Source organism: Malania oleifera, chromosome 4, assembly GCF_029873635.1.
Source record: "Malania oleifera isolate guangnan ecotype guangnan chromosome 4, ASM2987363v1, whole genome shotgun sequence".
Taxonomy (NCBI): Eukaryota; Viridiplantae; Streptophyta; class Magnoliopsida; order Santalales; family Ximeniaceae; genus Malania; species Malania oleifera.
In genome coordinates, this window is record NC_080420.1 from 46,577,321 (window position 1) to 46,590,779 (window position 13,459).

General features: G+C 37.5%; 1 non-coding gene across 1 annotated transcript; it reads left to right on the forward strand.

Moving 5' to 3' along the window:
• Window positions 1–5,761: 5,761 nt before the first annotated feature.
• LOC131154743 (small nucleolar RNA R71) lies at window positions 5,762–5,868 on the forward strand. The gene has a single exon (XR_009136652.1). It is a non-coding gene; the product is annotated as a small nucleolar RNA R71 (small nucleolar RNA).
• Window positions 5,869–13,459: the final 7,591 nt, after the last annotated feature.

Genomic DNA, 13,459 nt, shown 5'->3' on the forward strand with positions numbered 1-13,459 from the left:
TTATTTTACATACACGCGTGTATATTGAATGAGATATGAACTATGGTAAATTGGCAAATATTTAAACTTAGCCAAAATGTTTTAAAACTCAATTCACCCTCCCCCCCCCCCCCTCCCTATTGGGATCACACCAATTTCAACAAAGCCTATGTTTTAATTAACCCCACGGGCCAAGTTTTAATTAACCCTACGACCCAAGTTTTTTTTTTTTTTTAAATAACCCATAAACCTCTGACCGGTGCAAACTGCAGGTGCACAGTATCGTAGTTTTATAATATAATAATGTGTAGAGTATCATCCTCAAGGATTGATGTCTTAATTTTACCAAGTATCGAAATTTTACTAACCTTGATTTTATTTGGAAAAATTAATAATTTTAGACTGTAACATTTAAGCAAAGCTACTTTAAATAAACTATTTAGGAGAATTTAAAACTGGATACCGCGTGTCAAATTGATGATGGTGAAAACTTCTAGGAAACCGATTTCACCTAGTTTCTCACTATGCTTTACTCATTTAGCTAATTCAACTTCGTTTTCTCTGTTTGTTAGCAATTTGCTAATTTTTCCAAAAGCCTTTTTCGATAGTCAATCAGAACCTATTCTTGTTTATTATTTAACATAAGAGTATGCAAATTAATAATACAAGAATGCAGTAAGACCCTTGATTTTTAATGATACGTAGGTTCATACAAGTCTTTCGATCTCTATATTTACCTACGCTGAATTATCCAAGATCTATCCTATAATCCCCCATTTCGGTAGCAAATCACAAGACTAAAATCATTTAATTAATGACCAATTAATTAAAAGCATTAGGCATAGAATAACTCAAACAAACATTAATGAAAACTACTTGAGATTAGCATCAAAGAGCAAACATAGTTCGAAACTGGCTACATCATTTTCCTAGAATTCAAAAATTTAGTTCATTCCGAAAATTAAATCCAACATAACAGATTTCACCATATTTTCTTCAATTTGGAGCGTACGGGAAAGATCAACACTCACCGCACCGCCGTCGCACGTCACGAACACCCCGAACACCGCTGTTGTTCGCTGCCTTCCGATTCTGAAAAGATATTAGTTTTGCGTGCCTCCAACTCTTCTTTGCTAGTTGTGTGTATCTTCGTAGCACCCCAAAAGAAAACCATAAGAAAGCTCCTAAAAAATAATCTTTCCAAGAAACTTTATGTCGTTTTTTCTCCCTTTTGTCTCTCACCAAAAAAATAAATTCTTTTTTTCTCCAATGGTCCGGCCTTCCTCCCAGCCCAGCGCACGCTGCCCCCCTTTCTTCTCTTCTTGCGCACTGCTCTCTCCCAAGGAAACCCCCTTCTTTTCCTTATTCATTCCTTCCTTTCCTTTTGACTTTTCTTTCTTTGCTTTTCTTTCCTTTCTTTTGTCTTTCCTTTCTTTGTACCCAGCGCCTCACCCATTTGAGATGACCCGGCTGCATGGCCAGGTCACATCTCATTTTTTTATTATTTTTATTTTTTTTATTTTTTTTTTCAAAGGTACACGAACTGCCGTCCTCTTTCAAGCCCACTTTCGACCCTCTTACAGCTCATAAATCTCAAAGATTAAAACACAAAAGATTTAGAACTCTTTTTTAGCTTTTCCTAGAATTTCGAATCAGTTCGATCGGAGCTCGGATGAGAAAGTTACGCCAAGATTACAAAGAATTATCGAAATAATCCATAAAACGGCGTATGCTAATTTCACGTCTGATTTCGATCTTGATGCATCCATTATTTCGCAAAATGCAAAACATGAAAATTGTAGAAAATTTTCTTATCTTTCTATGGCATCCTGAATCATCTAAATCAGAGGTTGGATGAGAGAGTTACGCACAGATTAAAAAGTGTCGTCGATTTTTGGCTTCCGATAGTTGCCCTACAAGAAAAAAATACCAAAATTTCATAAATTACTTAATAAAACTCAAATATTATAAATAGAACATAATGTTAAAATATTGAGAGTAATTAGGCATTTAAATACAAAATAGGATTCCCAATGCATGATTTAAAACACCTAATTACGCAATTCAAGCGCGTAATCACACCCCCCAATTAAAGTTTTGCTAGTCCCTAGCAAATAACGTGAATGCAATTTAGGGTGGTGTCATACCAATTTCAATGAATGAATACACAGGCAACACAACCATACCCTTTCACATATAGGAATATCACCAAATTACACACAAACTCATTCATACCCAATTCACGCAACTCCGAAGTAAGTCATTCATGCAAATCTCATCATTATATAGCCATTAAGAACAGTAAACTCACCTAAAATTAACCAACGAGCACAATTCAGAGTTAATGTAGCCATATAAATTCAAGTATAAATAAGTGAAATCTTGAAGCACGTGTAATGTGTGTGACTCGTTACACACAGGATATCCGTGGACACCTAAAGAACTGTCGCTTTGACTCGGCCTAACTGGTATACCCTCAAAAACACTCAAAAAGGATGGGTTCACTCATCGTATGTGAGGAGGAGTGTCATGATCAAACATCCCACATACTGCAAGGAACAAACGCTAAATGTATGGAGTGGACTAGTCTGAAAAGGATCAAGCCTATTTAGGAGGTGTCGGGTCCTTCACCCTAGCATCTTCTCACCTACTCACCATGTCCAACCGAGACCACCCTAGACTTATTCACAAACTAGGCGTGAATACATCTGAGGCATTAGGCGGGTGAAGAGTCTTCATATGTGGATAACATGTGTCTTGTCCCTGACTTTTGTTATAGTTGTGTGGAGCAGGTATTAATCTTTCACCTCTTCTAGGGTATTTTTATTTCTCTTTTTCTTTCTTCTGCTCATTTTTCAATTTCTTTCTTTTCATGGTTAATTAGGACAATCATAATACTTCTTTTATTGTTTTCATACCACCCATGTGCATTAAGCTCAAACAAGAGTCCATGAAATAAGTCTATTTCTAGGGGTGGTTCGGCCTTCACATCTTGAGTAGGCTACAAGACCTAAGTTTTTATCTCCCCTCTAGATGTCACTTCTAGGCTAGCAATTCAAAAACCAAGATTAGTGTACAAAGAGTATCCAGAAAAAATAGGAAAAGTTGAGTTTCATGAACTTTGAGTTGACGTCAAAACTCAAAAGAGTGATAAATGGCTCAACAGTGCCTCACAAGGTGTTAAAGTCTCCACGGGCGCTCTCTCAGTATTCACAAGGAACCCTAAGTGCTACAAGTCACGTGAACGTGTATTTTTTTTTTAGCCTCAAGAGATACCATGTAGATACAAGAGTTTATATAGCCAAATTAACACAATTGCACTACCAATCAACTTTGAATGAGTTACGATTCCTAGTTTGGCCATATAAATAGAAACTACATATAAATGACCCAGTGTGTACTCCTAGGTTATATGCAAGTATATAAAGGGCATACGTAGTGTCACGCATGGCCTAATCATCCATATTCACACATTTCTTTTTTTCAATTTTATTCAAAAATGAGAAAGATTGAAGAAAAGAAAGAAACTTCCCTGACTTATTGGTGAATCCGTAGAGGAATTAAGTTTTCAGCTCTATACTCGTGCCAAATAAATCTGCATCAAAAATCTAATTTATTCAAAAGTGCATAGATAAATTAATAAAGTAATAAAGATAAAAGAAATAAAAAAAAGAAAAACTCTTTGGGTTGCCTCCCATAAGCGATTGTTTTAACGTCTCTAGCCAGACGTTTTAATCTTCATCAACCAAGATCTCTAAGAGGAATAAATGCACAGTTCCTCTCCATTTGTTCCCCATAATAGTGCTTCAATCTCTGACCATTAACTCTGATTATATTCCCTGGGAAGAGTTTTAATCTTGAGTTGAATAGTAGAACCTGTTGTCCTAGAGAAAACTCACACCTGATAATATGTTTTTCATGCCACTTCTTCGTCTGCTCTTTGTAGATTTTTGCATTTTCATACACATCACCCGAGAATGCATAGAGAAGATGCTTAGGGAATTGTTTCAACTTTAGAGATATAGGTTGCTGCATCTTTTCTTTAGAGATTACAGAATCTGTCTTTGCTACCATAGGTTCTAGCCTCCCCATACGCTGCTATATTGTAATTTGTTACAAGGATCGTTCTAGGTGATCAGCTTGTACATCTTTTTGAAAGACTTTTTCTACACCTTGCTGAATGACATCTACTTGAAAACAAGTGCTTGGATCTTCTGAGAATCTCATGTCTTGGTAGATGTTGAACACAACCACTTCCTTATCCACTCTCAATGTTAACTCACCCTTTTGAACATCAATTAAAGCCCTTCCAGTGGCCAAGAATGGTCGGCCAAGAATTAGCGGGACTTCTTGGTCTTCCTCCATATCTAACACCACAAAATCAGCAGGAAAAATAAATTTATCCACTTTTACCAATACATCTTCTATGATTCCACATGGATACTTGATGGATCGGTCTGCTAGTTGCAACGAAATGGTTGTTTGTTTAATCTCTCCAAGTCCCAATTTCCTGCAAACAGAAAGTGGCATAAGATTAATACTAGCACCAAGATCACATAAAACTTTATCAAAAAATAAATTTCCAATAGTGCAAGGCAAAGTAAAACTCCATGGATCTTTTAATTTTTGAGGCAATTTCTTTTGAAGAATAGCACTACACTCCTCGGTAAGCTTCACTGTTTCGAACTCCTCCAACCTTCTTTTCTTTGAAATGATCTCCTTCAGGAATTTGACATAGTTTGGCGTTTGTTCCAAGGCATCTACAAAAGGAATATTTATGTGAATTTTCTCAAAAATATCCAAAATTTTAGAAAATTACTTATCTAATTTTTGCTTTTGAAAGCGTTGAGGATAAGGAAGTGGAGTAGAGAGAATAGGAGGATTGTCAAGAAATGAAATTGCTGGAAGCGTGTCCGTCCCTCTTGGTGTGTCATCCACAATCTCTTCTTCTTCCCCTTTATTCTTGCTTCGGCCATTCTTTTCAGGTGTAGGTGTGGACATGGTTTCCTTTGCTGGTGATTTCTCAATTTCTCTTCCACTCCTAAGTGTGATAACATTGCATTGTTCCTTAGGATTCACTTCTGTGTTGCTAGGAAAAGTTCCTCTCTGTTGGGTATTTATAGTTGTGGCCAGTTGCCCAATTTGCATTTCAAGGTTCTTCATAGTGGCTCCCATATTGTTGCAATGAGTCTCAATGTTGTCTAGTCGTGCATCTGTCTTTTTAAACCTTGCTTTTGTCTCCTCAACAAAAGATATCATGGCATCCTCAAGTGACATCTTCTTCTCACCTTGATGACTCTAAAATCTTGCAGGAGATTGCAGCACATTCCTTGTATTTCCATAAGACAAATTCTCATGATTTCGAAGCCTTGAATGGTAATATTGTGGCAAAGGATCACCACGATAATTGTAGTTCCGATTATTGATGTATTGAACCTGTTCTTGACTCGCTCCAATACTCGAATCTGTCCTACATGTAGCTGCCACATATTCTGCACCTTGCGGTATCCTCTGGGTTGTCAAAGCTGAAATCTGATGGGATAGAGAAGCGACTTGAGCTGAAAGTGCAGCAAACGGCTCCAATTCATGAATTCCAGCAACTTTCTTAGCCATAGTTCTTTCAGTTGGCCATTGATAGTTATTTGAGGCCATTTCTTCCAAAAGAGCAGTAGCACCCTCAGGTGTCTTTGACATCAAAGTTCCCCCAGATGCAGCATCAACTAAAGTTCGCGTTTGCCCATTTAACCCATTATAGAACATCTGAATTTGCAACCAATCCGGCAATCCATGTTGTGGGCAGCGTCGAATCAAATCTTTATACCTTTCCTATGCTTCATAGAGTGATTCAAAATCATGCTGCTTGAATTGACCAATCTCACTCCTGAGTTGAGCTGTTTTTGCAGGTGGAAAGAATTTAGCTAGAAATTTTTCTGCCATGTCCTGCCAACTAGTAATACTCCCAAGTTGTAGTGACTGTAGCCAACCTCTTGCTTTGTCCCTCAAAGAGAAAGGGAATAATCTCAGTCTAATGGTGTCTTCAGTAACACCATTGATCTTCACAGTATCACAAATCTCCAAAAACATCGCCAGATGGATATTGGGATCATCAAGTGGTGATCCACTGAATTGGGCCTGCTGCACCATGCTGATTAATGCAAGTTTGAGCTCAAAATTGTTGGCATTAATGGGCTGGCGTCTGATACCCGAATAATTGTCATTCACAACTGGTCGCACATAATCCTTCAAGGCGCGTGGCTGCACATTATCTTGTCCGTTCTCTATGGCTAATACCCTCTTTTTCCTTAGTGCTCTGAGCGTTCTTTCAATCTCTGGATCAAAATGAATATTGTCACGTGTTCTAGCCCTGCGCATCCAACATAAAAAAAACACACCAGAAATACAAAAAAAAAAAATAATAATAATAATAAATAAAATAAAATAAAGAAAATAAATAAATAAAAATATAAAAAGATAATTCTAAATTAAAACCAAGATTACTTTGTATCGATATTGGCAAAAATAAGATAAACTCAATCCCCGGCAACGGCGCCAAAAGCTTGAACGGTGCAAACTGCAAGTGCACAGTATCGTAGTTTTATAATATAATGATGTGTAGAGTATCATCCTCAGGGATTGATATCTTAATTTTACCAAGTATCGAAATTTTACTAACTTTGATTTTACTTAGAAAAATTAATAATTTTAGACTGCAACATTTAAACAAAGCTACTTTAAATAAACTATTCAGGAGAATTTAAAACTGGATACCACGTGTCAAATTGATGATGGTGAAAACTTCTAGGAAACCGATTTCACCTAGTTTCTCACTATGCTTTACTCATTTAGCTAATTCAACTTCGTTTTCTCTGTTTGTTAGCAATTCGCCAATTTTTCCAAAAGTCTCTTTCAATAGTCAATCAGAACCTATTCTTACTTATTATTTAACATAAGAGTATGCAAATTAATAACGTAAGAACGCAGTAAGACCCTCGATTTTTAATGCTACGTAGGTTCATACAAGTCTTTCGATCTCTATATTTACCTACACTGAATTATCCAAGATCTATCCTACAATCCCCCATTTCGGTAGCAAATCACAAGACTAAAATCATTTAATTAATAGCCAGTTAATTAAAAGCATTAGGCACAGAATAACTCAAACAAACATTAATGAAAACTACTTCAGATTAGCATCAAAGAGCAAATATAGTTCGAAACTGGCTACATCGTTTTCCTAGAATTCAAAAATTTAGTTCATTCTGAAAATTAAATCTAACATAACAGATTTTACCATATTTTCTTCAATTTGGAGCGTACGGGAAAGATCAACACTCGCCGCACCGCTGTCACATGTCACGAACACCCCGAACACCGCCGTTGTTCGCCACCTTCTGATTCTGAAAAGATATATTTTTACGTGCCTCCAACTCTTCTTTACTGGTTGTGTGTATCTTCGTAGCACCCCAAAAGAAAACCACAAGAAGGCTCCCAAAAAATAATCTTTCTAAGAAACTTTCTGTCGTTTTTTCTCCCGTCTGTCTCTCACCAAAAAAATAAATTCTTTTTTCTCCAATGGTCCGGCCTTCCTCCTAGCCTAGTGCATGCTGCCCCACTTTCTTCTCTTCTTGCGCACTGCTCTCTCCCAAGGAAACCCCCTTCTTTTTCTTTTTCATTCCTTCCTTTCCTTTTGACTTTTCTTTCTTTGGTTTTCTTTCCTTTCTTTTGTCTTTCCATTCTTTTGTCTTTCCTTTCTTTGTACCCAGCCCCTCACCCATCTGAGATGACCCAGCTGCATGGCCGGGTCACATTTCATATTTTTATTTTTTTTATTTTCCTTTTTTTATTTTTATTTTTTTCAAAGGTACACGAACTGCCCTCCTCTTTCAAGCCCACTTTTGACCCTCTTAAAGGTCGTAAATCTCAAAGATTAAAACACAAAATATGTAGAAATCTTTTTCAAATTTTCCTAGAATTTTGAATCAGTTCGATCGGAGCTCGGATGAGAAAGTTACGCCAAGATTACGAAGAATTGTCGAAATAATCCATAAAACAGCATATGCTAACTTCACGTCTGATTTCGATCTTGATGCATTCATTATTTCGCAAAATGAAAAACATGAAAATTGTAGAAAATTTTCTTATCTTTCTATGGCATTGAATCATCTGAATCGGAGGTTGGATGAGAGAGTTATGCACAGATTAAAAAGTATTGTCGGTTTTTGGCTTCCGATAGTTGCCCTACAAGAAAAAATACCAAAATTTCATAAATTACTTAATAAAACTCAAATATTATAAATAGAACATAATGTTAAAATATTGAGAGTAATTAGGCATTTAAATACAAAATAGGATTCCCAATGCATGATTTAAAATACCTAATTACGCAATTTAAGCGCATAATCAACCTCTAAGCCCAAACTGAAGACCAAAGCCACGACTCACCGTTCTTTTAAAATAAAACCGACCCAACTTTTTTTAATAACCTAGAAGCCTAAGCCCAAACGAAGAACCAAACCCTTAAGCCAAAATTGAAGACCAAAGCCTCGGCTCATATTTCTTTTCAAATAAAATCAGCCCATTATTTTTTTAAAACCTCGGCCCAAATTTTTTTTAATAACCTAGAAGTCCAAGCTCAAACTAAAAACCAAACCCTTAAGCCCAAATTGAAGACTAAAGTCTTGGCTCACCTTTCTTTTAAAATAAAACCGGCCCACTATATATATAAACCCCAAGCCTGTATTTCTACCTTTTTTAAAGCAAAAGCCCAAATTTTTTTAAACTCCCTAGACCAAGCCTTGAAAACTCTAAGCCCATACCTTGAAAACAAACCCTATCCCAACCCAGGCCAACCAAAACCCCATAGGGCCCACAAGCCCACTCCTTGAGCCATTCAAGAACCAACCCAATGGGTTGACTCACCCACGTTAACCCAAACCTAACTCACTGGGTTCCAAGCGAGTTGACTCGCCTTGAACCCCACTCGGCTCAGAACACGAATTTGAACCCATCTCTATATATAACTTAGAATACAACCCGTACACAACTCAGAGCATCGATCCAAACTCCAACTTAGCACATGAATCCAAACTCAAACTCAGGGCACAAACCCAAAAGTAAAAAAAAAAAGGAATAGAAAGAAAGAAAAAAACTCATCTCGAGTTCAAGAAATCACATTCGACGGATTCTGAAAGCCCCTTCACTTTGCACACAAAAAACCTGCAAAAAACAAGGAAAGGTGGGTGAGATTAAATAGATATGGCAGATTTGAGGGAGAATGGGAAGAGGCGGAAGCCTCGCAAAGAAGGAGGAATAGAAAAGAGAGAAAGGTAATATAGAGGGAGCTATAGGGGTGACAAATCCATATTTGAGAGCACCACAAAAGCTTAGAAGGTTCTAGGAACTCTAGGGGTTGTAGATTGATGAAATAGAGCACCAAGAAAGAATGAGAGGAGAGATAGGAACATAGAGAAACCAGAGGGAGATATGGAGAGAGAAAGAGAGAGAAGAGAGAGCATTCCGTCAGAAGAAAGAGGTAAAGAAGTGTGAAAATGAAAAAGGACATTTTTTTTTTTTTGGCTTTTGTATGTAGTGTTAGTGGGCCACGTATCACCACTGAAGAGTGACATGTGACACATTCTGGTACATTTCTTTCAAGGGCGACATGGTTTGACATGGGCCACCCGATATATGTTTTTACTGAACGGTCCAAATCATGCCACACCATTAATTGACGTCACCCCCACTATTTTAAAAAATTTCAAAAAATAACAATGGGAAATCCCCCGAGTGTTGACACGTGTTGACGTCACCCCACTTTCCAGAAAATAAAAAGAAAGAATATATATATATATATATATACACATATATATATATATATGTGTGTGTGTGTGTGTGTGTGTGTGTGTGTGTGTATGGCCACGTGTCCTCATCTCGAGCTTGCACGTGGCCCTGCTACCATCACCCCCCGAACCGATTAACCCGGTTTAGACCGATTAAACTAATTCATTATTTTCTTGACCCTTGTGGTCACCCCCTTGTTTGATCATGACAAATACTCTGGGATTTAATGGTTTTGTTTCCAAGTTTGGGTGTGGTTCTTATTGGTCAATTCATATGATGGTGTGCGACAACCTGCAGAGAAGCGAAGACCAAGCATGTTTCATTGTTGTATTTTTTGTCATTGGGTCTGGAAGATTTTCAGTTTTTAATATGGTTTTGGGTGTAATAATCTCTGCATGTCATGCATATAGGAAGTAAGCTCAGCAAATGATCATACACAAACCATAGAAAGACCTTAGGGTTCACCCAAACTTGGCAACCATTAAATGGTCTATAATAATCTCTGCATGTCATGCATATAGGAAGTAAGCTCAGCAAATGATCATACAAAAACCATAGAAAGACCTTAGGATTTACCCTTTGGTCGACCGATGTTGGATTTTTTTGGCAAGTAAAATGGATTCAGAAAGACCCTAGGTCTCAGAGCTTGCACTTAGGAATGTCCCACTTATCACATATATTATCTGAAGAATCTTATGTTTTAAAAATGAACTTAAATATGCAAAATCATATGACTTCAGGTTAGGGCTGTACACGGTTCGGTGTGGTTTGGTTCTGGCTAAAACTGAAAACCGAACCGAATTTGTCGATTTTGGGATTTTCAAACCGAAACCAAAACTGAACCGAAAATATGCTCCAATTGAAAACCGAAAATGTGGCGGTTCGGTTGCGGTTTTTTGGTTTTAAACTGATTTTTTTTACGAAAAAAAATAATCTTTTTCTCAGCTTTGAACTCTGAAATTGAGGCAGAGCCGGACGAGGGATGACCGAGAGTGGAGACTAGGGATGGCCAGATGGGACCACGGGAGCCGAGTGGGAGGCAGAGCGGGACGAGTGAGTCTTGGCCGGAGTGATGATGGACGCACGACGGAACTGAGTCACAGAGAGCTGAGAAGAGAGGAAGAAAAATGAGGAAGGAGGAGGAGGAGGCGGAGGCGGGAGGCACGTTGGTCGCTGGCCTTTGCGCATGCACGGCCGAACAGAGTGTAGACTGTAGAGTGTAGAGAGATTAGAGATGACTCATGAGTCGTGACTCATGAGGAACAGCCGAACATAGTAGAGGAAGTGAGGAACCAAGGTGGCGAGGCTTGTGGAAGAAGGAAGAGGAGGAGGCGGGAGGGGAAATTGGGAACTGGGATTTGGCCTTTGGGAACTGGGATTTGGGAACTGGGAACTGGGAAGGGTAAAGCGAAGGCGGTTGAAATTGATTGAAATGTTAGTTGTGAAAAATGAAAATAAATAATAAAAAAGTTAAAAATTAAAACTTAAAACCCTATATATATATATATATATATATCTTATATTATTCGATTTTTTGGTTTTTCGGTTCGGTTCTACATAAAAACCGAAACCGACACCGAAACCGAATTTTTTTATTTTTGTAAATTGAAACTGAAACCGAAAATCAAAAAACCGAACCGTTTATGATTTCGGTTCAGTTTTTGATTTTTCGATAATTTTTGTGCACCCCTACTTCAAGTGACTGAACTTGGGTGTTAAAAACACCTCGGTCGATCGAACTATTGGAAAGCCAAAGGGTTGACTTGGTTTCGAGCGACCGAACCAAAAATGACTGTATCATCCTTGGGCGACCGAACGTCAATCTTGACTTTTCTAACAACTCGGCAGCCGGAACTCCCACGTTCAAATATGCCTCGGGCGACTGAATTGACAAATTTGGGCTACCTAACTTAGGGACAGGCGACCGAATCGCGGTGTTTTAGAAAATTGCCTCAGTTCAGCAAACGGAGCCAAAATTCAAGGACCCGAACGTTGAAAAATTGTTTTTCCTGTTGTGTCTATTCTAGTAACCAAACCACTAGTCAGGCGCCCGAGCCTCTCGAATTGCACAAATTTTTACCGCAGTTAAGAGGGGATAATCAGGGTTCATTTTATTAAACACATTTAAAATAATTTTAATAATTTCCATCTTATCCCCAACGGTCAAAATTCTTACCTTGTCTATATATAGGGGCTTATTCGCAAGTTTAAGAGGTGATTAGCATTTTGATTAAGAGAAAAATCCTCTAAAAGTTCCAAAGCATATTTTTCAATATCAAGCCCATACACTCATTCATTTGCTCTTCCCTTGCAAAATCAAAGTTTGTTTGAGTGATCCCATATCATTCTCACCTAGCCAAAACTCTCATTGTGTTGATTGTGTATTTGATTTTTGATTGAGAGTTTACCAAGAGTTTTCGCACGATTTAATTGAATAAATCCATTGTGTGGGAAACTCTGTAGCTTGGGGATTTTTGCATTCAAATTGCAAGAAACCTAAAGCTTGTATTTTTGTGTGCAAAAATATTTTAACAAGCTTATTTTCAAACATCTCTTGTGCTAGCATCTTGAGAAAATATTGGTTGAGATTGTTTGATTATACTTGCTAAAAATCTTTGAAATCCTAACTTGATATTGAGGTATTCTATACATAGTTTCAAAAATAGGTTTGTTGAAATACTTTTGTGCTTGATTGAGCATAGATATTACATTGAGGGTTGATTGCACATATATACATCACTGAGCTTATAATTCCTACACTATTGATGTGCATTGATTGATTGTTAGTGGTACATGTCTGCTTAGTTAAGAAGCATTTATTTGTACCCAAAAATTATATTGTTTGTTGTATTCTAGGCATGGGCCTGAAGAGGGAGACTAGCCCTGTTGAATAGTCACGGATTTGCTTAGACCCGGTTAGGATAGTTAGGTGCACCATCTTGGTAAGGTGTAGGTAGAAGTTAGCCCCGCTAATTGACCTGGTTGTTATCGATGCCGCTCCACCCATTAACTGAGCATTAATGGAATCCTCGGGCTTGCGAGCTAGAGGCAGAGACGTAGGCATAGTTGGTTGAACCCCGATAACATATCTGGTGTTGATTTTATTTTCTGCAATTTACTTTCTGCACCTGTATGTTTAAGTTTACCGTTTATATATTTTATTAGGATTGTGAATACATAGAAAAACCCTAAGTTTGTGAAATACTACCTGCTGGATTAGTTGAACCTAGGAGGAAATTTTTAATCTCCAATTCACCCCCTATTGGGAATACACCAAAGGCAACAGGTACTTTGATTTAAATCTTTGTTTGTTGCTTTTACAAGACTTAAAATCTTATTTTGATGCTAACAAAAAAGTGGAACTTAACATTTTTGGTTGAGTGGTGATATTTCAGAATTCACAGGGATCACATATGTGAAAGCAAGGTCAAAGTGCTTATAAGGATCAAATGAAGCTTAAAAGAGTCAAAGTATGGATTTAAAGATGATTTAAATAAAGCTTGAAGATTATGAGAGCATGCATATTAAAGTGAACTTGTTAAAAGCCTAAAGTACATTGAAAGCTTGAAGAAAAGATGGACTCAAAGCAAGGACATACATGAAGACTTCAAGAGTTGAAAGAATCTTAAGGAAATTTTAT